The sequence below is a fragment of the Myxocyprinus asiaticus genome, chromosome 45 (genome assembly GCF_019703515.2).
Source record: "Myxocyprinus asiaticus isolate MX2 ecotype Aquarium Trade chromosome 45, UBuf_Myxa_2, whole genome shotgun sequence".
In the NCBI taxonomy this organism is placed as follows: domain Eukaryota; kingdom Metazoa; phylum Chordata; class Actinopteri; order Cypriniformes; family Catostomidae; genus Myxocyprinus; species Myxocyprinus asiaticus.
The window spans coordinates 9,006,847-9,032,449 of NC_059388.1; the positions used below are offsets into that span (position 1 = coordinate 9,006,847).

General features: G+C 45.2%; 1 pseudogene; it reads left to right on the forward strand.

Annotated features, from left to right (window-relative positions):
- Positions 1-25,603, forward strand: part of LOC127434915 (thyrotropin-releasing hormone-degrading ectoenzyme-like) — a 184,124-nt pseudogene that overhangs the window by 70,200 nt on the left and 88,321 nt on the right.

The window sequence follows — 25,603 nt, forward strand, 5'->3', positions numbered from 1 at the left end:
ATTGGGAAAACAGATGGTGGGAGACATTATACTAAGACCTGTGCCAAGCATTTTATCAATGTAGCACAACAGTAGAACATGCCTGCAATGGCGGCAAGACAGCAGCCATTTGAAAACCTGCCTTGCACTGCGAGGCGCAGTGCTAGCGCAAAGTGAAAGTGTGAGCGCTAGGCAATCGTCTGTGTTCCGCGACTGCTACCGGGTCCTTGATTAACGTATAACGTGTAAGTAAGGGCAGCTAGTGGAGTTTCTGGTGCCCCCCTAGCAAACTGCATAATATGCTAATAGGGAGTGGTGGTACTGATTACCGGCAAACAGAAACCCTGCTGCTCTCTCCAAGGTTCTGTCACAGTATCTCTGTTTGATAGTGCACTTGCCAATGCAGAAGTTGGAGACATTGCTGGAACCCTACAGGTAATCTACACTGTCATTTAATCCCACCGGTTACAATTGTGACCAGGGTCTAAAAGGAGTTTTTTGATATATTTTGCACAGAATCAATTGTAAATGACAGTGCAGACTTTTTTGCATTTCTGTCAAAACTCCATAAAAAGAAGTGAATAAATCCTATCATAATACACTTACAACTACCATATTTTGTACATAATTTGAATTGAGTTGTGCTTGTTCAACTCTGTTGGTGGGGTAGGTTTTGTGTGGATGACTGAAAAATACATCTGGATGAAGCATATTTTGTCCACTCATGTTTATAAAGATATTGCGATAAATCACAATTAACTACCAAAAAATCATGCGATTAATCACGATTAAATATTTTAATCGTTTGACAGCCCTAGTACAATTATTATGTTTTATTTGTTTGGAGAGGCTTTTGGACACATGGAGACATTTTTGGACACTATGATAAATTATTTTTGTAATGCTATAACGTTTGATTGTGTGAATGTTTTTCTCTGATACAGTTGATTGGGAACAAAACAAAAGCATTTTTTTATTTTGTTAAATAAGAAAAATAAGATAAAAAGTTAATTTTTGTATATATATATATATATATATGGTGATTTCTTAGGCTGAGAGTCTCAGAATTAATCATAATCTATATCATTAAAACATTTGAAAAGTTTCCTTTAACTGAAACAGGAAATCTTTAAAAACACCTTCAGAGCTTAATGAGTTAATAGGATTGTGACATAATATCTACAATACTTTCCAATCCAATTCCAGCTTCTAAATTTTGTTCTAAAGCTCTGTCTTTGTTTCATCCTGTAATGAACATATTCAGGAGAGCTGAATGTGTTACAACTAAATCTCACCATTTAAAACATCATGGTTACTTTGTCTCTGTTCCCTGATGGAGGGAACGAGACATTGTGTCGATGTAGTGACACTAGGGGTCACTCTTGGGAGCCCCAAACACCTCTGTTATTTTTTTAAAAGGCCAGTGAGAATTGGCAAGTGTAATTTGCATGCCACTCCCCCAGACATATGGGTATAAAAGGAGCTGGTATGCAACCACTCATTCAGGTTTTGTGCTGAGGAGCCGAGATAAGGTCCCGGCCATTTCAGCAGGTAGTTCAGCATTGTGGCAAGAGGGACATAAATTAACCATGATGTTCCCTATCTGTCACTCACTCGACGTTGTGTCGATGTAGTGACACTAGGGGTCCCTATACAAAATGCCACAACTAACTGAACTGTGTTACATGAACTGGCAGTGTATGAAAGGCAGACTGCTGTGTGCCTCATAGCCAGTGCACCAGGCCGTCACGTAACCTCCCCCAACTTACTTTATGAGTGTCGAACAGTCTTTCAGGAACAAGTCGACTACCCAACGAATAGGTGGACAGGCTTGCCCAGCCGAAGCCTCTTTTCCTTCTCTTTTCTCCCCAAAAAGAGTGGAATTTGTTAACTGACTGGGAGCCCTAAGTGTCTACATTGGGAGGGTGTCACTCACAAGGTGAAGACACCACGGAGACCACACCCCGCCCAAAAAAGGAGGGGGTATTTTGAGTGGAAATACATCACATGGTCTTACCGAGCCTTGTCGGAAGTATGTCATGTGGAGAGGTCCCATGGTAGGTCCTACCCAAAGGGGGAGGAGTTTCTACAAAGCATGGCAACTGGGGGCAGAGGGGCCCCTGCCCAAGGAAGATGCAGTTTACCGACAGGGAAATGATTTTGCGGAAAATATCACATCGCAAAGTCGGCTGAGGTGCAGAAGCACGTGGTCCCTGTGTGTGAACAGTAACTCTCGAGAGTGAGCTAGGATCAGCCAGTCATCGAGATTGTTGAGGATGCGGATGCCGACTTCTCTTAGCAGGGCAAGGGCTGCCTCTGCGTCCTTCGTGAAGACGTGAGGGGACAGGGACAGGCCGAAGGGGAGGACCTTGTACTGGTATGCCTGGCCTTCGAAGGCAAACCGAAGGAAGGGTCTGTGTCGAGGTAAGACTGAGACGTGGAAGTACGCGTCCTTCAGGTCTACCACCGTGAACCAATCGTGATGCCGGACGCTTGCTAGAATGTGCTTTTGCGTCAGCATCTTGAACGGGAGTCTGTGCAAAGCATGGTTCAGTACTCGCAGGTCCTGAATTTGTCGCAACCCACCGCCTTTCTTTGGTACGATGAAGTAAGGGCTGTAGAACCCTTTCTTCATCTCGGCTGGAGGGACAGGCTCCATCGCGCCCTTGCACAGAAGGGTAGCGATATCCGCAGGCAAGGTAGCGGTGTTCACGCCATTCACCGAGGTGAAGCGGGCACCGCTGAACCTGGGCGGGCGCCTGGCGAACTGAATCACGAAGCCGAGTCGGACGGTCGGACCAGCCAACATGATGGGTTGGAAAGCGCGAGCCACGCGCCCAAACTCCGAGCGAGGGGGACCAAGAGAATGATCACATCGGGCGTACCGGCGGGTGGGGCCTCGCGGCAGGGCAGAGCTCGAGGTGCCATGTCGAGGGTATCCGAGCCCTGTGGCCATGCTGAGTCCAGGGACATCGAAGCACTTACCTGGCTCCTGCTGCCTAACATGAGATTGGCCGAAGGGGGTGGAGGAGGAGTCTCGTCCCCGTAGTCCACCGGACCCAATCTCGTGTGGGCATGTTTATGCCACAGCTGGGTGCACAGGGGCAGGGGAACCGCCGCTTAAGCACCATACCTGCAAAGATGGGACGGTGGACGGTGGTCGTGTTGAAGGCGGTGCACACCGGACATGTGACCCAGGGAACATTTTTGGGTACCGCAGCCTCTTAGGCATGTGGTGAAATTAAATGAAAATGAAACAAAAGATTCTCCCCCCCGGCCCTCCACCGGGGGATGGAGTGGTCTGCTCACCAGCTCCAGTGTAGCAGGTCTCCTTGCCCCTGGGTCGCCCATCTCATTCAAAGCCTTCCTTGGGTTCTTAGTGGCCGGCCACGAGACAGGTGGCATCTGCTTCCTGCGCTGGGCTCTACGCCGATTGGTTCACAGGCCGTTGCTGCTGCAAGAGGACGCCCTTGGTGATAAGCAGACGGGGTGCAGGGTCTTGCGCCGTGCCGGGGCAGGATGTGACGTATGGCCTCCGTCTGCTGCTTCACCACCGAGAACTACTGGGCAAAGTCCTTGGCAGTGTCGCCAAATAGGCCAGCCTGGGAGATGGGGGTGTCAAGGAACCGTGCCTTGTCAGCCTCTCGCATCTCAACCAATTTGATCCAAAGGTGGCACTCGTCTGCCCGATAGAACGCGCCGTGACCTTCGTCGCCTTGAGAGCGAGGTCGGTTGCCGAGCGCAGTTCCTGCATCAATCCCGGGTCAGAAATACCCTTGTGCAGTTCTTTTAGAGCCTTGGCCTTGTGTACTTGCAGGAGAGCCATGGCGTGCAGGGCGGAGGCGGCTTGTCCAGCGGAACCGTAGGCCTTAGCCGTCAGGGACGACGTAAACCTACAGGCCCTGGACGGGAGTTCCGGGCGCCTGCGTCAGGTGGCAGCGCTCTGCGGACATAAGTGCACTGCGAGCGCCTTATCCACCTGGGGATCATCAAATACCCCCTGGCCGCTCTGCCATTGAGGGTAGCGAGAGTGGGGGAGCTGAAAGATTGGGACCGGGCAGTAAAAGGTGCCTCCCACGATCATGTCATCTCCTCATGCACTTCCGGGAAGAAAGGAACGGGGGCGGGGCACGGCTGTGAGTGGCGTCCTGAGCCTAGGAACTAATCACTGAGCCATGAGGGTTCAGGGGAGAGTGGAGGGTTCCACTCTAGCCTGACGATCGCGGCCGCCTGGGAAAGCATGTCCATCATTTCTGCGTCAGCCTGGGACTGGGCGACCATTCCCGAAGGAGGAAGCCCAGTCAAAGCCTCTGCGTCTGACTGGATGAGCCCACTCTCCGATGCTGCGCTCAATAACTCGTCCTTTTCCCGGGCTCCGAACGAGAGGTCGAACTCTCCCCGAGACGAGCCGGCGATCTCGCCCGAGCGTGCGACCGGGGCAAGCGAGCATGCTGGGGAATGGGAGGTCCATGGGGGGATACCCGGTGGAGGTGGTCCCATTGAGGTCCCCAAATAGCCCCCAGCACTAACCGACATGGCCTCAAACCTGTAGGTAGAAGGACCGGTGCGGGGAGCCGCTGGGGTGGCTTGCTTTCTTACAAATGCAAGCCGCGACCGCAACGTTGCCATGGTCATGTTCTCGCAATGAGGACATGATCCATCCATGAACGATGTCTCCGCGTGAGCAGCGCCCAGACACGTAAGACAGCGATCGTGGCTGTCGGAATCGGAGAGATAACAACCACAACCAGGAATAACACACAAATGGAAAGGCATCTTTAAAAAGACACGTCTTTAAAAAGACGTTCCGTTTGTGCCGCTCTTTTAGAAAGAAAATATACTCTATTAGAATATACTCTTTTTAAATGCTCTGCCCAGGGGCGTTCTCTGCAAACCACAGATGCAGAGGGGGAGAAGCCGCTGAAATGTGCTGTAAGATCCAGCAGAGAGAGGTGAATGAACTCAGCGGATGAATTCAGCTCAATTAATAGAAACGCTCGGCTCCGAAGAGAAAATCTGAATGAGTGGTTGCATACCAGCACCTTTTATACCCGTATGTCCGGGGAAGTGGCATGCAAATTCCACTTGCCAATTCTCATTGGCCTTTTTAAAAAAAAAGATCAGAGGTGTTTGGGGCTCCCAAGAGTGACCCCTAGTGTCACTACATCGACACAACATTGAGTGAATGACAGATAGGGAACATGAATATCTCAGCAAATTCCCAAGCTCTCTCAGGTTGTTCTGAGGGTTGTAGGGCCTTGGCCCACTCAAAATGGTAGCAGAGACCGCATGGCCCTTTGTTCTATGATCAAAGGAGAGACACTGAACTCAGTTTCCCAGGATCCTTCACAAATTCACAACTGGATGCGAAGTCCCGCCCATGGACCCAGTCTCAAACGGCATTGGTCAAAAGCAGCCTATGACCGATGACGTCATCTTGTCAATAAAACCAGTGGACAGATGTATTTCGGCCTCTCTGTGCTAAGCTCTGCCTGACTATTAAGGGACATCACTGTGCACGTACTGAAGGAGTTTTCCCTCCGTTTTGGACTGAGAACAAAGAGACCACGTTTTTCTAACCTCACCATTTGGCCACGGTAGAGTAAGATTAACTTAGCTTTGTTCAAGTCTTATAGTATACTTATAACAACCGGTTCAGTTTCACTGTAAAGCAACAGTGAATTTATTTTGAAAAATGGAAAGACGACCAGTTTCCCTTCTCCCTCTTTTTCATTCAACATTGACTACTTTCTGCATTCTTCTCCATCGCTGGATCCGAAGAATAAAGCAGAGACGCGTCTTTTCGCTGACGAGCGTAAGACAAGGGACCATCCAGAAAGTTTCTCCTGACCGCTCAATGCAACAGGAATTCCAACGGACAACCCTACTGAAATCACACAGGATTTCCCAAGTAAGGCTTGATATCTGGGCAGATTTAGTTTAGAAACTGTGATTTTTCTTGTGAAACTTAATCGTATTTTTGATTCTAAATGCTGATGTTTTGAGTATATTTGTATGTTAAACTCTGCTCGCTGTTTCGAGTTGGGAGATTTGTATTTAGTTTTCTTTTGGGGTTACATTTGTTTTGTTGAGTGATCTGAACTAGTAATTCAGTCCCGCTGTTACGAGCGGTTAACCTTAATTAAATTGCATGCACTTTTCCTCTCTCTCTCGCTCTCATTCTCTCTCTCTCACTGATATTCATTGAGTGAGTGGCGCCACGGTTTATGTTCGACTCAGGCTGGTGAACCAAATTCTCCCGCCTGTTTCGTCAGTTCCTTTGTGTGTCCGCTCATTTCCACCCTCACGTGGTATCAGCTCCATTTTGGATCGAACCATCCATTTTGAACCTGATCCTTCATTTTGATTCCTTTGTTACCGCATCTGGACACACACACACACACACACACACACACACACACACACACACACACACTAGCATATAGCTCCACTGTTAGTTGAGGATTTCCTTGATTTATTTTTGGATTATATTCGGATAGTATTGGCTGTGTTCACTACTGCTTGATTATAATAAATCTTGTTATATTATAATAAGTACTCCTGTTTGTTTTTGTTTGAATATTGTGTTGAAGCCAATCTCTGCCATGTGAAGAACTCCCAAGTTACCTCAGAGTACTGTTATTTTATTGGTGTTAGAAACTAACTGTAACTAGATTACTATTAGATATGTATAGCAATAATTTAACTAGTTTTTCCCCTTTTTATTATTTTTGATTAACAATTAAGATACTCAACCTACAGGGTAGATTTTGTTTTGTTAGACTCAATCAGTAACTTGCTATCATTTTTCTCTTTTCAAAGAGTGGTGCATAGAATAGAATTAAATGAGTTAAATTCTATTTAATTATTATTTAATTGTTATTTAATTATTCCATAATTAATAACAATTAATTATTGATTATTTCTGATAGTAAAACTGATTTAAACAACCAATAGCACCTACATAATTATTGGTGCCCCGTGTGAGGAGTGATAATTGTTGGCTTCCTCCAATATTCTTGCAGATAACTCCTAAATATTTTAGAGTAGCCAAAGGTTTCCCCTCTTGGCTTCCTTTTTCTACAGGAAGTTCAAACTGCTAAGACACAAGGCCGGTTGTGGTTGTGAGTCATTGCAAGTGTTGTGTTAGTGGTTGCTAGTTTGGTACTAACTCATTACTCCTTCTGTTTGTGTTTGAGAGATTCAGTCACTAGATACTACCAAAGTTGTCTGATGTGCTGATAGTCATACTGTGATTATTAACACCTAAATCAGCAGCTCATGGAACAGTTAATAATACAAAGCAGTTGCTCGTGAGTGACAGGTAAGTGGTTCCCCCTGTGCATTCTTTCCTCAGGATAACGACTGGTGTGTCAGTGATTTCCACAGAGCAACAGGTGTCGTAAGTCGCCACCCTCAAAACTCAGCTAAGGTTTCAGAATTGTGAACTCATAAAGAGTTCCTATAGGGGTCCACTGGACATCACCCTCTCACCTGTCAAACCAGGGAGATATGAGTAGCCAGTCCCCATCAGCGTCCGGAGCTGAAGCTCCCAGGTCAGGTGAGGAAACCTCACTGTCCAACTGGGTCGCTGACCTCCTCCTTGTCTCTAGAGAAGAAAGGGAGGAGCTTAACAGCTACACACCATCTCAGTGTGATGCTGAAATGGCCGCCGTGGTAAATAATGCACACGATCCTCAAGGGAAGGTAACCACTATCCAGGAGGTAGTTGGTAGGCTGTTTCTACTTTACCTCGCCCTTGAGTGTTGCTATTTGCAATTGGGCCTTGTGGTGGTAAAGACACTTACAGCCCAGTGTAGTCGGCTTGATGCAAGCAATCGCGCTTTACAGCGAGACCTCCAGACTAAAAATACTATGCTGGAGGAATGTGTAGAAAGACTACAGTCGGCTGAAAAAGAAAGCTGAGAGTTCGCTGATGACCAAGTCTGGCAAGAGAGTCGAGACATATGGGCTAAAGCTCAAGAAGCACTCCGCTACCCCATCTTTGACCAGAGTAGGGCAGAGGATTCAGAGGATGGCGCTACGGCGAAATACCCTACCCCTGGTTCAGGTAGTATTTCAAAACCATTGCTCCAACTCCCGGAGTTAGAGCGCATCCCTGTTTGGGACGTGAGTCCACCACGTTTCGGGGGCAAGGCCACATTTCGGCAATCTTCCCCTCAGGCATCTTTTAGGCCCCGCCCCAGCAGGACACCTTCCTCACCACAAGGAGGAAGTGGTCTCACCCAACGCCATGGCAATGGGGGCAGGCACTGGTACTCATCCTCTGATGAATCAGATGGATACAAGCGGGACCAAGACACAGGTCTACACATGCGCCAGCTTGACTTCTTTGCGAAGGACATAGAACATTTCGACCCAGCAAGCCGAGATTCAAATGTCAACAATTACCTTATTGCCTTGGTGCGTGAGAAGTTAAAACACATCTGGAAAACAACTTCCAGAAGCGTCCACGCTTTCGTCGAGACTCAACCGCCACGCATTCGTGACAGCTATCCGAGGCTTTGCAGGGTTCTGTGCGAGGAGTACTTGCCATATACTGATGAAACATCAGCCACCCTCAGTGCCATCCGCATCCAACAGAAGTGGTTGGAGCCTCCTAGGGAGTACTATAGGCATTTAAGAAATGCATACTTCCAAGGAAGTAATAAGCCAGGTCTGGAAGAAGAGCGAGGGTTCAGATCTCTCTTCCTCCATAACCTCCACCCCTGCGTGCGAACCCACGTTACACTGATGTGTAAACAGGGTAGACCGACCATGCAGGGAATTAGGAAGATGGCCTAAATGACTTGGGAAACAGTCGTGCGTCCGACTGATAAACCAGAAGACGATGTCAGAGTCCTAGACATCCAGTCTTCAGAGAGGGCAGAGTTAGGGCTTGAGGGCTATGAAATACCTCAACCTAGAGTAAGCTGCGAAGCGGCAGCCCCAAAACGTTTGCCCAACCACCCACAGGGGGGTTGGAGAAACCAAGGGAATGACCACAAGGGTCCCTCCCAGGGTCAGAAAAAACATAAAAAACAGAATTCCTCTCCAAAGAAAAGGAATGTCGGGTTTGTGAAAAGCCCCAGACAGTGGAATGGAAATAAAGGGAATCATTCGGAAAGAGTGATCTGAAGCGTCAGCTCAGCCTCATCCAGAAAAGCCTAGTGGATGTGACAAAGCACATCGAAGGGTCAGACGATGGCCACAAAAAACCAGATGGTGACAGTCCGTCAGCGTGACTAGCCCATGCACTTCCCTCCTCTTTCCCCAAAGTCTACTTTGTAGGCTGGGAGAAGAACACAGGGAAGACCCAGACGCACCCGGTGGCAGTCATGCCCAATACCCATGCTCTGCTTTTTAAATTTTTGGGAGACCTTGTCCACAAGGGTAATGCCAGACGCATATACACCTCAGTGTCGGTAGGAAGGTGTATAGACATCCATGCGTTACTGGACACTGGGTCTGAAATCAGCCTAATGTGTGAGGAGACTTTTGCAGAAGTCACCAGGGCAATGCTCTCTCTTGGTAAACCACTGCAGACAGAGTCCTGTGATGTGAGCCTTGTTAGCTACACACAAAACAGAGCCCCCATCACAAAACGCGCTTGGCTTGATATCACCTTCCATGAGACGACCCTCAATCATCCCATTTACATCTGTGCTTTTGACACAGAACAACTTCTTATCAGCCATGACCTGCTGGACTGACTGGCCCCGCTGATCAACTGCCTTCGCGGGCACATGTGGGCCCAGGTCGCAACCCCGAATCCGGTCCATCTAGCCCACAGCTGTCATGCTTCAGACGACCATGTCACTTATATCCAAGAGTCAGGAGAGACCACTTGTGACACTGTTCTTGAGTCAGCGCTTTGTCATTACCCAGACATCCAGACTCATCTTGGCTCTGAGCCTCTTGAGTTATCTGTGACTCCACCGATACCGCAGCTTGGTGGACCCGTGAGCACCCACGAATCATTCCTTTGCTCACTAGAAAACTCAAACCCAGCTTTGTACAGCCCCTGCATGGCTGGAGGCGTGCATGCTAACGGTATCTTGGTACCTGATGTGCTTGTCGCACTCTGGTCTGAAAAGTCTGCCGTTAGTCAAGTTTTGTATGACAAGCTGTGTCAGAACAGCTCCTCTCTGTCTTTCATGCGCAAAAGTCACCGCCTTCTTTCTGCAGAGTCACCGCAGAGGCCCATCAAGGCTATTGGGATATGTGCCCTTTCCATTCAAATTGGAAAGAAGAGGTTTACACACTTCATTAGTGTGAGTCCCCAACTTGACCCCTCACTCCTCATGGGGGCCGATATCCTTGTTAGGTTAGGCACTCTACTGGACACTGTCAACCAGGTCCTATGGTCTCAGGCAAGCATTGAAAACCATCCGGCAGCGGTTGATCCAGAACACATGTTGTCTGATCAGACCATCCCTCGGGCATGTCAGGCAGCGAGCGAGTTTGACCTGACTATCCCAGCTAGAACTGCAGGTGCCCCTGTCCGCCTCATGATCCTCAAGGGACAGATGATACCTGGTTCACAGGCATTCTTCCAACCCTTGCCATACTTCTGGGAACTCAGCCTGACCATCTGTGGTACACCTCTGCTTGAGCTCAACAACCGCTCAGCTTACTTGCTTGTCCAGAACCTAACAAACATACCAATTGTTGTGACGGCACGTAGACCTTTAGGGTTGCTGATCGACAGCTCGTTTCATGACTTCGAGCTGACAGTGCCCGTGATTGGAGAGCTGCCTCCATCCTTGACGAGGGGGGAGAACCTTGAACCCCTCCTTCTCACCTTCCCAAACAAAATGATCACAGTTGCTTGTCATGAGGGCCTACACAATAAAGAAGTCTGCAGTACTGCCTTGGGCACGGAAACGGACATGATTGTGTATGCCCTCACTGCTCACTCGGGTGACATGATTTCAACTGGTGACGAAGCCGGTTCCCCACCAGAGGAACCTTATCCGGGATTCGAGGATGAAATAGCACAACAACTCACTAAGGCAGACGCCTTATCGACAGAAAGTCAAAGACAAGAACTGCGGAAGTTGTTTCACGACTTCCAACAGATCTTTTCAAGGGATTCCAATGACTGTGGAATCACCGAATTCCATACAGTTCATATCCCAACTGACCCAAATGCACCACCCACATTCGTACGCAAGTACAGAATTCTTTTAGCTGCCTACGAGTCAATCCAAGAGATACTTGACACGTTGCTGAGGAAACGCATTATTCGGGAGTGTAACTCCACATACAACTCACCATTGTGGCCGGTGTTGAAGCCAAATGGAAAGTGGCACTTGACAATTGACTATCAACAACTGAACAAACAGGTCCCTCTTTCACGATGGCCCATGATCCACCTGGATCAGGAGCTTGCGAAAGTGAAAAGAGCCTGTTTCTTTTCGACCGTCGATGTGTCCAATGGGTTTTGGACAATGACAGTCAACCCAGTAGATCAGTACAAGCTGGCTTTCTCTTTTGGCAATCGACAGTTCACTTGGAACCGATGCCCATTCGGATATTCAAACTCTCCAGCTGAGTTTAATATTTTCTTGCACAAAGCCATGAGTGATGCTGCTGCCCGTGGCAACCTGATCTATGTGGATGACATCCTCATGCAAAGTCAGACATTTGAAGAACATCTGACCGAAATACGATATGTGCTCAGCCAGCTTTCCAGCGCAGGAGCCAAGCTGGCCCTCTCCAAGGGTCAATGGTGCTGCACCAAAGTTGAGTACGTGGGCTTGTTGGTGGGTGCCAATGGCATTGAACCCCAAGCAGGGAGAGTTCAAGCCATCCAAAACATCAAAGCCCCAACCGACTTGTCAGGACTCAGGAGCTTCTTGGGCATCTGCAACTACTCCAGACAGTTCATCGAGGACTATGCGGAGATAGCCAGGCCCCTTACTGAGCTCCTCCGGAAAGACAAGGTCTTTGAATGGGGAGACCCTCAAGAGCAGGCTTTCGGAGAACTGAAAGCAAAGCTCTGTTCAGCCCCTTGTCTTGCCTACCCAGACAAGGATAAGGAGTTTCATTTAGAGGCGAGCTTCTCCTCCCACTGCCTCAGCGCCGCCCTGGCACAGAGGTATGACAAAGAGAACAGAGTCGTTGCCTACGCAAGCCGACCTCTAAGCAGTGTAGAGCTGAAGTTCTCTGACTGTGAGAGAGCCCTCCTAGCCACAGTCTGGGCTATGGAACACTTTCGCAGCTACATCGGGGGTCAGAAGGTAATCATTGAAACTTGCCACCAGCCTGTCTCCTTCCTCAATAGCCAGCGGCTAAGAGAAGGACGAGTGTTCAACAGTCGCATCACGTCATGGATGATGGCACTACAAGGCTATGACATTGAAGTCAGGTATGCTCAGAACCACAAGATGGCTTTGGGTCAGGGCCTGGCCGAGTGCCATCATTGTGACTGCGAAGGACAGACAGGTTCCCCGCCCTTACTTGTTACCACTCCTTCTCTTCCCTCAAATCATCATTACTATGATGAGACTGTCTGTCAAGACCTCCTGAAGGTATATGTGAATGGCTGCTCTTTTCACCATGAGAGCCAGACCCAAGCTGGAGTGGGCATAGTCTGGGTCAGTTACATCGTTCATGCGCCAGACAATTGTCAACTTGGTGCAAAGACTAGCCAGTATGCGGAAATTGCCACAGCACTCATTGTGTTGCAACAAGCCACTAGATCGGCTATTGTGCAGTTGGTAGTCTGCTCCGACTCTAACTACGCCCACCACAGTTTCGTCTCGCACTTCCCCACGTTGAAAGAAAATGGCATGAAGAATGCCAGAGGTAAAGAGATCAAACACTCTGAACTTTTCCTGGCTTGTGACCAACTCGTGACTGACCAAGGGATGACTGTGTATTGGAAGAAGGTCAAAGGTCATTCACAAACTCTTGGCCCTGACAAAGAGAGCAACGATGAAAGTAATCGTTTAGCTGAGTGAGGTGCAGTAGAAGGCCTGCTATGGGAATTCAAGGAGGAGTGGCTCCCAAAACCACTATCTTGCTCGGCGAATGCTCTCACCCGTAGACAGGCAAGAGAGAACAGGGAAAATCCCCAAAACTGCTTGCAGACTGTGAACCTGGGTCGACAACCGGGCGACACAGACTTGAGTGCCATGCAGGAACGGGACCTGGTGATCCAGGCAATCCGGCAGCGGTTGATGGAACCTCAAACACAACGGGTCCTACCATCCTCTTTACAGGACTCAAAAGAACTAAAAGCTCTTTGTCAGGTACAACATCACCTGAAACTTGAGAAAGGCCTGTTGGTCTATGTTCCCGATGGTCCAGGTCCACCCCGGTGGGTCGTTCCGACCGACCATAGGGGGGTGATGCTAATACATGCCCACGATGCTCCCATTGGAGGTCACAGGAGCTACAAAGCTACCTACTGCACCCTCCAACAGGTTGCGTACTGGCCATTTATGCTCAAAGACACTAATGCCTATGTAAAGGGATGTTTGATCTGTTGTCAGTTCCATCCTTCCCGGCTACTGAATCGAGCTCCACTGCAGGTCAAGGGAATCACGTTTCCTTGGTCCAGTCTGCAGATGGATTGGATCGGACCAGTACCCAAGTCGGAGTGAGGCAACAAATACCTCCTCACTGTCACCTGTGCATTTACAAAATGGGTGGAGTGTTTGCCAGCACCCAATGATACGGCTGAAACCACAGCACTCATGCCGATGAACCATGTGTTCAGCCGTTGGGGGCTACCTCTCTCAATTGACTCGGACAGAGGCACTTGTTTCACGGCAGCTGTGATGAAAACAATGTGGGAAATGTTGGGTGTGGAAGCCAAATTCCACATTGCATACCACCCCCAGTCATCAGGTCAGGTTGAGCGAACCAACCGTACCATTGTCAGCATGCTCAAGAAGTATGTCAACAGCAATGGCAAAGATTGGGACGCAAAACCCTACAGGGTACCATACTCACTGTAAACATGCACTCAGCAATTCTAAATAACACTTTGCATGCTCTGGATGCCTTGTCAGAAGTTGTGAGATCAGACATAACATATGTGCGAATGGTTAGAGATCTAATGCATGACCTTGTAAGGGAAATTAGCATGTCAGTTAACAGCCTGAGTGGGGGAAAGATCCCATCCTACCTAGTTCCCCTAAACATGGTTGAACAAATCCTTAGATCGGCCACTACCACCGTTGTGCAAACTTCTCAGATACATCTGGCATACAGCCTTGGCAATGCAATCCCCATCCATGTAAATCCTCAGAACCTAGAGATAGGATTTATCCTTAACTTACCCATTATAGAGAAACAGAACATTTACCGACTGAAATCCATATTGAATGTTGGGTTTTGGAAGAATAATGTACAAACATATCAAAACACCACCGGTGATTGCCTACCACGATGATGACCCCTCTCTCTACCTTATTCCAAATCTGAACATGTGTACGAACACCAAGGACATACATTGGGTTTGCCCCAGCGACCCCTTTATCAGAGATATAACTGACCACCTGTGCGTTCTGAGGGCTGACACCCCAGAGTAAAAATGCCAGACTAGTATGTCTGTTAAAGATGAAGGGACAGAATCTAGGGTAGAAAGAGCTGGTAGTCGATGGCTTGTCAGTACCCCTGCCACCGAGATCCTACTGTCATACGACCGTCATGACACAAACACTAAATTAACAATCCCAAACCAAACGGTGTTCTTGAAAATCCCACAAGGGGCCACGGTACATATAGCCGACATTATCCTCCACCATCTCAGTCCAGAGAGACACGATTCAGAGATTGAGATGATGGACGCATTCAGAGGCCACAACCTCACTATTGACGAAACCCTTCAACAACAGCTTCTAGCTGAAGGGACCAAATTAGTTAAGTTCAGTCTCAAATCGACTGGGCTCACAACTACATTTTTCAATCATATAGGAAAATTATCGGCTTATTAAGAACACCCCATCAGTTTGACTGCCCTTGGGCTCCTCCTTAGTGGTTGGATCATCACGGCAGGTATCGCATACGCCATGCACAGACACATCCAAACACTACACACTAGACTGGATGCAATGACACTCATTCCACAGCGTTTCAAGCTCCTGTCTACCCCTCTACCACTAACTGCTCCTAACTCTGCCCAGGAACAGTTATACTAACTGTAACAATCTTTCCCATTTCCCTTTTCATAATCATTGAAAACTCAAGGATAACAAAGGGTTGTTGCAATATTTGATGTGTTTTATCAATGTGAAGTGCTGTTTTGATAGAAATTATGTTAGTTAGCCTAGTTAGAATTCATCTGCCCAGATGTTACCTACTATGACTGCCCAGGTATCAAAAGCCTTTATGAACTGTTAATGTTTCCAGGAACTAAGCTCATGCAAACCCAGGACACATGGACTGTACAACTTTTGGGTTGTCCTCAAGGACTGAACTGTTCAACTTTTGGGTTGCTCTCAAGGACTGTGGCAGGAACCCCAACCTTAAGACCAAAGGGGGGAGGTGTAGGGCCTTGGCCCACTCAAAATGGCAGCAGAGACCGCATGGCCCTTTGTTCTATAATCAAAGGAGAGACATTGAACTCAGTTTCCCAAGATCCTTCACAAATTCACAACTGGATGCGATGTCCCGCCCATGGAACCAGTCTCAAACGCCATTGGTCAAAAGCGGCCTACGACCGATGACGTCATCTTGTCAATAAAACCAGCGGACAGATGTATTTCGGCCTCTCTGTGCTAAGCTCTGCCTGGCTGTTAAGGGACATCTGTACTGTGCACGTACTGAAGGAGTTTTCCCTCCGTTTTGGACTGAGAACAAATTGACCATGTTTTTCTAACCTCACCATTTGGCCACGGTAGAGTAAGATTAACTTAGCTTTGTTCAAGTCTTATAGTATACTTATAACAACCGGTTCAGTTTCACTGTAAAGCAACAGTGAATTTATTTTGAAAAACGGAAAGGCGACCAGTTTCCCTTCTCCCTCTTTTTCATTCAACATTGACTACTTTCTGCATTCTTCTCCATCGCTGGATCCGAAAAATAAAGCAGAGACGCGTCTTTTCGCTGACGAGCGTAAGACAAGGGACCATCCAGACCGTTTCTCCTGACCACTCAATGCAACAGGAATTCCAACGGACAACCCTACTGAAATCACACAGGATTTCCCAAGTAAGGCTTGATATCTGGGCAGATTTAGTTTAGAAACTGTGATTTTTCTTGTGAAACTTAATCGTATTTTTGATTCTAAATGCTGATGTTTTGAGTATATTTGTATGTTAAACTCTGCTCGCTGTTTTGAGTTGGGAGATTTGTATTTAGTTTTCTTTTGGGGTTACGTTTGTTTTGTTGAGTGATCTGAACTAGTAATTCAGTCCTGCTGTTACGAGCGGTTAACCTTAATTAAATTGCATGCACTTTTCCTCTCTCTCTCGCTCTCATTCTCTCTCTCTCACTGATATTCATTGAGTGAGTGGCGCCATGGTTTATGTTCTACTGGTGAACCAAATTCTCCCGCCTGTTTCGTCAGTTCCTTTGTGTGTCTGCTCATTTCCACCCTCACGTGGTATCAGCTCCATTTTGGATCGAACCCTCCATTTTGAACCTGATCCTTCATTTTGATTCCTTTGTTACCGCATCTGGACACACACACACACACACACACACACACACACACACACACACACACTAGCATATAGCTCCACTGTTAGTTGAGGATTTCCTTGATTTATTTTTGGATTATATTCGGATAGTATTGGCTGTGTTCACTACTGCTTGATTATAATAAATCTTGTTATATTATAATGAGTACTCCTGTTTGTTTTTGTTTGAATATTGTGTTGAAGCCAACCTCTGCCATGTGAAGAACTCCCAAGTTACCTCAGAGTACTGTTATTTTATTGGTGTTAGAAACTAACTGTAACTAGATTACTATTAGATATGTATAGCAATAATTTAACTAGTTTTTCCTCTTTTTTTAATCATTTTTGATTAACAATTAAGATACTCAACCTACAGGGTAGATTTTGTTTTGTGAGACTCAATCAGTAACTTGCTATCATTTTTTTCTTTTCAAAGAGTGGTGCCCCGAGAATAGAATTTAATGAGTTAAATTCTATTTCATTATTATTTGATTATTATTTAATTGTTATTTAATTATTCCATAATTAATAACAATTAATTATTGATTATTTCTGATAGTAAAACTGATTTAAACAACCAGTAGCACCAACAGTGTCTTATGCGGTTTTGCTTCAAGCGTTTGGGAGACTATGCCGCCGTCTCAGTTACATGCATTTCTTATCATTAGAGCTGCAACAGCTTGTCATTGTGTCACATGCTATCAGCACGCTTGAGGTGAAAGGCACACTATCACACGCAGTCGAATGTTTCATTTAATTTTCAAAGGGTTTACAGTGATGGCTTTGTCAAGCTGTTATAAAAGCAGTTTTGTGTGTGTAGTTCCTCTAATCTATTGTGTTTTTGTTATAGCTACTCTGATGAAACAAATCAGTCAACGCAAACAGCTGCGTTAAAGCACATACTCTGTGTAACAATGTGTAGATGTGTTAATGTCAGTAAGTGGATGTTCAGGGCTGCAGTATAAGCATGGAGATTTTGGTGTACATGACCATCTGCTTCAGCAGAAGTGTTTATGAGGCTCTTCCTGTTTCACATCTATCAGGGTCTCGTTTTCCATGATTTATCTTAGCGTTTAGCAACATTTTCTACAAGCAATTTTAAGAATGTTTGTTATTTTTTTATGTGTGATTTCCAAAACTGCACTTAACAAGAACATACGTTCACTGCTCTTAACTAATTGGGAGATGCTGTCCGAAGTGCTGAAATGTTGTGAAGCCTACAGCGATTGGATTTAAAGAAAGGTCAAGAATGAAATAATCACCATGGTATCCTAAAGCAATATCACACGAGCAAGAGTGCTGTATGTTCAGCTAGCAGCACGGCTGTGATTCAGCTGTAGGCATAAGACTGCAGGTAATCACAGCCATGCTGATAGATGGACAATACAGCATAATTGCAAGTGTGATATTATTTTATACAACAGTTCAACGTAAAATTAAATAAATAAGTAGGGGAAAATGTGTACTCTTGTGTACGGAACTACTTTCCTATGCCACAGATTCAGGATCTGCCATAGCTAGTTTGAAAGGTGCGCCAAGCCTCTGTTACTAATTCAAAACCACTCTTTAGAACTTGGGCTGTTTCTAACAGGTTTTTGTAAAAACAAGCACGAGTGTGTGTGGGTATGCGAGAGAGAGAGAGAGAGAGAGAGAGAGACTGAGCATGTAATTACCTTGCAGTGATGAACATGTTGCAGCAGTTTGTTTAATTCTATTCCTCGGCTGTAGTGTGATAGTAATCTGCTCCAATCTTGGAGTGATGCCGCCATACATGCTATCTGAATTATCCTACAAGTATTTCAGTCATGTTCAAATGTTCTGTTGTCAGAGAGAAAACATGGAGAATGCCAGTTTCATTCTTGTAAATTTCTTGTGGAACTCTTATTTTGACAGATTTACATCTTATCCCAACTCAGAAACGTGTATCAGGTAGGTGCCCTGATCATGTTTGATTACTCAGTCTGTCGTGACTCTCAGCTGAGATCAGCAGAAATGCAGAAGCTGTTAGTTTAACTGTATTTCTCAACTATAGTGTAACAGCAATCTAAGCAAGCATGGAGTGAGAGACAATTCTGGATGATTTCAAAGAAACTCATGCACTGACTGACACGGTTTGTCAACATCAGCTCAACTTGCTCATAGCACACACAAGACGGTATTTTGTTGCCACCTGCTGGCTCAAATCTTTAATGTCACAAGGATGAATGAAAATTCACACATATAGCTGCTCTTACACATCTACACTGTTCTTACACATGTGGAATGCCACAAACACAAGCAGAGTGATACAAAAATTAAAGTGCAAGAGGCCAATCTCCGTCAAGTGTCCTTTTTTGAAGCCAGACTTATGTCTGTCATGTAGGTTGTTCTGGGAAAGAAAAGTTGTCAACTTGTTGAATACAACCCTCTCAAGAGTTTTAGCTAGAAAAGGTAGGAGAGTGACTGGTCTGTAGTCGTCAACTACTGAGGGATTATGTGTTGTTTTTTAGCAGTGGGGTTACTTGATCCTGCTTGAATGTGTTGGGAAAGTTCCCAACTGTAAGAGATGATGTGTGTTAGTGCGGGCACAATTCATTGAGAGGCAGCTTACAGAAGAAAGGTGAAAATAGGGTCAAAGGGTCAGGTGGAAGGATGGTTAGAAATACACACTTTGGAGATCTCAGTCTCAGAAAGAGAAGAAAAAAACAAAAACAGAGGATGGGATGTCGGAAGAGAGTGGTTGTGGTTGTGTGGTATAGAGAACTGGCTGCTGATGCTCGCTAGAAGTCATTAGCAGTCAGAGAAGTAGTGAGAGGAGGTGGCAGAGGATAGAGAAGAAAAAATTGAAAACAGTTTATGGGAAACTGAAGTGTTACTGATCTTATTCCGTTAATAATCAATCTTAGCAGCAGAAACATTAGTGGAAAAAAGAGGAGACACAATTTATGTTTTGAATTAGGTCTTTGTTGAAAACCCCACATGTAAATGATGTCTCAAATAAAGATGTCAAGTCTAAGCTAACAGCCTAGAAAAGTAATATTTTTCACAATACTTAAGCATCTAAACTTAAACTTATATCAATTTATTCTTTGTTGCCTACTGTATATTCTGAACAAATAGACCTTGGTTCAGGAGGAGCAAGGTCATTTGATCCAACCAATCACATTGCCAGAGTAAGCGTATATAAACAGCCGCTGACCTTAACATGGCTTCAAGTCTTCCGGCATTACGCCCCACCCACACTCGAAGATGTCTCAGGAACTCGAACTGTTTCCTTCCAACTATTACATTTCAATCGCTCCAGACTCCCCACAACAGCCCATCTCTCCCAACGGCGTTCCTCAACTTCTAGCAGCAATTCGAGGCCACTAAGCTTCACGCTCGGATACCTCTTCTCCTAGGCGCCGCTGCCAGATTATTTCTTCTCCCCCTCCCTCAAGAGCTTCACATACCTCCTCATCTAATGCTTCTTCCACGTCCGATTGCCATTTCATCCCCAGTATAGCCAAATGGACCATCAACGGATTAAGACACCCTCTCACAGTCGCAGACATCACGTACCCTCAGTGTGCAAACAAAGCTCAGCTCCATGATTTGCTCGCCGCCTCTAAACACGGCGACTCACCCGCCCCTCCAACTTCTCCACCTGTTAAACTCTCAAAATCGACAGTCTTCAACCAAAAATCATCCAGCTCCAGTGGTCATTTTGACCCCGAGGTAAACACAGAAGTTAGGTAAGCAGAACTTCCAGTCGTGAAGCATGCATTACATCCCCTCCCCCACTGAATTCCCTCTGCCTCCTTCTCTTCCTCTCCAAGCTACCACAACAAATCTTCACTCAATAACATATTTCTCAACAATCCCATCTCCCTATATGCAGCAAGCCCACCATCCATCCTCTGAAATTTCTACCATTCACACAGGCTGTTTCGCTCATTCTCCAATGACAACCATTCCAAATGCCTCTGTTTTTCCAACACAGTTCATTCCTCGTGCTAACATCCTCCCCCCCGAACTTCTTCCTATCCATGGGCCAATGGAGTGGATTCCCGTGTGAGGCTGCCTCCACCTGTGAACTCCGCCCCAGACCCATTCCTCTCCTCACTTTACCCCCTCCTTCCTACCTTCCTTTTCTCCCCTACCCTGGAACTGTTCCTCATGCGAGGCTGCCTCAGCAAGCTAATCCGTTCCAGAATCCTTCTCAGTCAGCCCAGGTTTTCCAGCTCGCCCTCCCTCATTCAACCTCCAGATTGCCATACCTCTCTCTATTCCCTCAAACACCGCAGCCTCAGAACCCCCGACAGTCTCCAGTCACCTCTGCTCTTAAATCCTTGCAGGTGCTGACATAGATCTCTCCTCTTTACTGACAACAATCCCACACAGCACCACCATTAGAACCATAGACTGCAGGGGGCATGGGTAGGTCAGTGGTAAAAGAAGCCTGCTACCACCCCTGGGGTTCGCTAGTTCGAATCCCAGGGCATGCTGAGTGACTCCAGCCAGGTCTCCTAAGCAACCAAATTGGCCCGGTTGCTAGGGAGGGTAGAGTCACATGGGGTAACCTCCTCGTGGTTGCCATAATGTGGTTCGCTCTTGGTGGGGTGCGAGTTGTGTGTGGATGCCGCGGAGAATAACGTGAAGCCTCCACACGCGCCATGTCTCCGCGGTAACATGCTCAACAAGCCACGCGATAAGATGCGTGGATTGATGATCTCAGATGTGGAGGCAACTGAGATTCGTTCTATGCCACAGTAGAGTCACTACACCACCACGAGGACTTAGAGAGCGCATTGGGAATTGGGCATTCCAAATTGGGGAGAAAAAAGGGGAGAAAATCATAAAAAAGACAGAGAGAGAGAGAGTGTATCGTGTCATCACAGGAATAGGCTGGCACAAGTCAGTGCCTCCCTAAGGGATAGCATCAACTCACTGGAGATACTGATTAATGGAACAGTTCACCTAAAAATGAAAATTCTCTCATCATTTACTCACCCTCATGCCATCCCAGATGTGTTTGACTGTCTGTCATGTTTAAATGTGTTTTTGTTCATGTTTTGTTTTCCTGCCTTTTATTTTGAAATTAGGTTAGTTCCTGTCCCTTTTTATGGTCATGTGTCCTTGTCATGTCGTTTCCTGTTCCCCTCATTTGTTCCTGTCATGTGAGTGTCTGGTTTTATGTGTCTTGTTATCTTATTATCAGTTCTGTTTTATTATTGGTTCCTGTTTATTAGTCTTGTTATCATGTTCATTAGTTTAGTCTCATCATTGGTTGTCTATTTCATGTGGTTACCCATGTCCATGTATTTAAGCCCTCATGTTTGCCATTGTCCTTTGTCAAGTATTGTGTTAATGTAACGTTGTTCGGTTTGGTTCTCATTGTTTTACTTTCATAGTCATGGTTCTTGTTTTTTGTTCATGGTTTTTGTTTTGTTTTGAATACTTTCATGTTTTTAATTAATAAACTGCATTTGGGTTCTTCTTCATCTCGTCATCATCTTCATCATTATTGTCCTGCTCACCTGCCTACATGTTGCACTGTCTTCAGCAGAACACAAACAAAGATTTTAAAAGAATATCTCAGCTCTGTAGGTCCATAAAATGCAAGCGAATGTGTGCCAAATTTTTTAAGCTCCAAAAAGCACAGATAGCTATCATAAAAGTAATCCATACAATTCCAGTGGATTAATGTCTTCTGAAGCGAAATACTAGGTGTAAGAAATATATATATTTTTTAATAAAGTTGTTTGCTTCTGACCAGCTTGTTGATGAGGGTAGAGTTCAAACTGCCTCTCTGGTGACATAAGCGTGTAAGCCTTCTCTGCATAGATATTCATACGTAGATGCCTTACTGGCAGTTGTTTCTATGGACCGCGGTACTGTTTTCACACAAAAGCATTTTATGCAGCGGTCTAAGGCAGCTCCTCCATTCACTTCCATTCAAAATGATTCAATCAGCTCTCCTTGTTGACAGTTACAAGATGGCGCAGCAGTTGATGTATCCAAATCAGCCGAATGAGGTGTCTATGTATAAAAATCTATGCTCCACTGTTGTAAAAAACACTGCGCTTCCGTTTATTTTGTTTCATGAATTTTTAGTAAAAAAAGTTTTAAATATTGATCAATTGACAGAGGATAGTCACATCCACACCAGACTCCCCTTCTAATTCCACACTCAGTTCTCTCTCCCCGGACTACTAATCACTCACACCTGATCCCAATCCATCATAAAATCACATTCCCTCTATAAATACTCACCCCTCGCCACCCTATCTTTGTCTAGTTTCTGCAAGGAACACTCAGACTTACCTGCTGACTTCCAGTTATATTTACGTGAACCTACATTCGACTCCTCGAATTCCTTCACCACGATTCCCCAAGCACTCCTCTTCCTCCTATGATTTCCTCGTGTGACGCTCCTTCTGCAGTCTCCCTGGAAACAACAAAAACTCTATCATTACAAGCTAAGTTACCAAATCATTCAACTACTGTTGACTTAACTGAAAAGTTGCCATCTTCAATAAAGCTCTTGCTACTGGGCTCAACTGTCCATCCGTGTCTGTGTTGTGTCATGACAGATATGCCCTGGGGCCCTATCTTTTTACTCCTGTGGCCAACTCCCAAATTTGAGAACAAGGACAGGTATACCAAGGCTGTGTGGCCAGAAGTGTTGTGGAGTGAACGATCGGGCAGTGTAAGTTGTGCTAACAAAATGTTGCAAAGTTATTGCAGTAACTACAGTGCTGCACAATATTGAACCTGGTGTTTGTGAAGAGGGGGTAGAGGAAGAAGCATATGAGGAGGATGGTTATCAAGATGGCAAGGGAAGACTGCACCATGAACCCCAACATGTTTGATATATGGCTGGTTTTGAGGCACGCTGTGATGTAATAAATATATATACCTGCCTGAGCATTCATTATTTTATTACTTTTCAATGATTTTTTTTTTTTTTGTGGATTTCATTTATGTACAGTAGTTTACCAAATCCATCACCCCATCACATTTGTCTGTAACAAACACTGTGACTTAAAATACCTTAGCCCCAACTGAAACTTTAACTGCTTATGTCCCAAAATTATAAGTCCTTAGATGTCAGTAGTCTGTTTCTATTAGGTCTAACTTCACACAGTTACCACAATATTACAAGTGAGAGGCCTGATATGTAAACACGGGCTATAAAGCCATTAATATTTATGAAGAAATGTGCCTAGAATTGCATGTGATAATTGTGTAGGTTCTGGGTTGTGTTTAAGATACACTTAGAGATCTGCGACCGCTTCAGACCACTCGTAAATCTGTAAGCATTTTTTGAGTACTAAAGTTACGATGGCTTTGGGAAACGGACCAGAAAACTAAGATGAATCGTAAGATGGATTCTACAATCTAGGTTTACGATGTTTTTGGGAAATGAGGCCAATGTGCGCATATATTAGAAGGTATAATGTGGTAAATGCAGGCGGGTGGTGTCTTTTATAACCGAATGGTTGGAGTCATGAATGAGTGTGTAGGGGTTTGAAAGCTCATACAGCTGGCTGGAGGTGAAGCCGCTGTGATAAAGCACTTCTGTCTCATTTACACACACTGATCACTTTCAAACACACTTTCACAGGTATCATGGAAAGAAATGTAGGAAATATTCATTCCTGCTGGAAACGTGAAATGGTTAACCTATGAATATCAGAGGACAAGTGCACTGTTGCACTGGAGAAATAAACTTCATCGTCATTGTCTGGATGTGATGTGGAGCTGCAGGAAGTTTCTTCTGTGGATTTAGTGCTTAATTGTCGTGTTTGTCAGAGCTTAGCAGGTTCCTGTCAGCCTGTGAGATCCCTGCAGCTTTTGTGGGCCAGTAATTTGTTGTGAACACAGATGAAATAATCAGATACCCCTCCCTTCAATTTCAGAACAATCTGACAGACAGAGAAGAGTGTGTCTGAGATTATATTTTTTATTTTCTTTTTCAGTTTTCCTCTTCTTGTTTTGCTTTCTCAGTAGAGTCTTCTGGTTTGTCTTTTCTGTCTTAATATAACTGTGTTTGGCTGCTTCTGTCTCACTTCTTCTTTGTTTATCTGTTTGTCTTTCTCTCTCTCACTCTCACTCTCACTCGGATTGATCGGAAGAGCAGGTAAACAACACCTTACCAACAATCTACCTTCATTGACACAAAATTACTTTCATCTGCACAAAAATTGTACAAATATATATCCTTATATAGCTTCTGAGAGAACACATTAAGTAGGATGAATAATGAATTATTTATGATCTGCTTTGACTGATGTGGTAGTGGAGATTTCAGAAAACTCTTGTTTTAGCTCTAAGGCACTTGCATACAGAAAACGATCCATCTTTTGGTGCCCTTTGTTAGTAATTATATTTGCAGCATCATAAACTTAATCAAAATGTGGTTGCATTTTATGATTATGCAGCATTCAAGGTCTGTTTTTATTATGAGTGTCATTCTATTAACTAGTCTCTTCTAATTACAGTGTAAATAAATTACATACACAACTATTCCAGTGGAAATTTTTTAGTTATGAAGCGAGTCTTTGTCTTGTTTTCACTGTCTATGTGGTTTTTCACACTCAGGCCAAGCAGACTGGAAATGTCAAAACAAACATAAAATGGCTCTGTGTGCCTACTCACTGCTATGCAGATTTCTGCAAATAGGCATAATGGATATTTTGTACTGTGACAGACTTTGAGTACAGATTCCATGAATAGTTTATTCACCTAAATGAAGTCAGTTAATTTATGTTTACATATATTTAGCACAATATGTGTGCAAATTACCTTTTATTTAATTTTATTTAATTTTAATTTGGGTATTTAATATATTTAATTTTATTAATTTTCCTCTTGCTGTGGCAGTGACTGCTTAATGGTTTCTCAATGCAATTTTCTCTGACTTCTCTGCATGACCTCTGTCCACGTTTGAACAAATATGAGACTAAGGCTAAAATGATTGCCTTGTTAAAGGGACAGTTCATTAAAATACACAAAAATCTGTC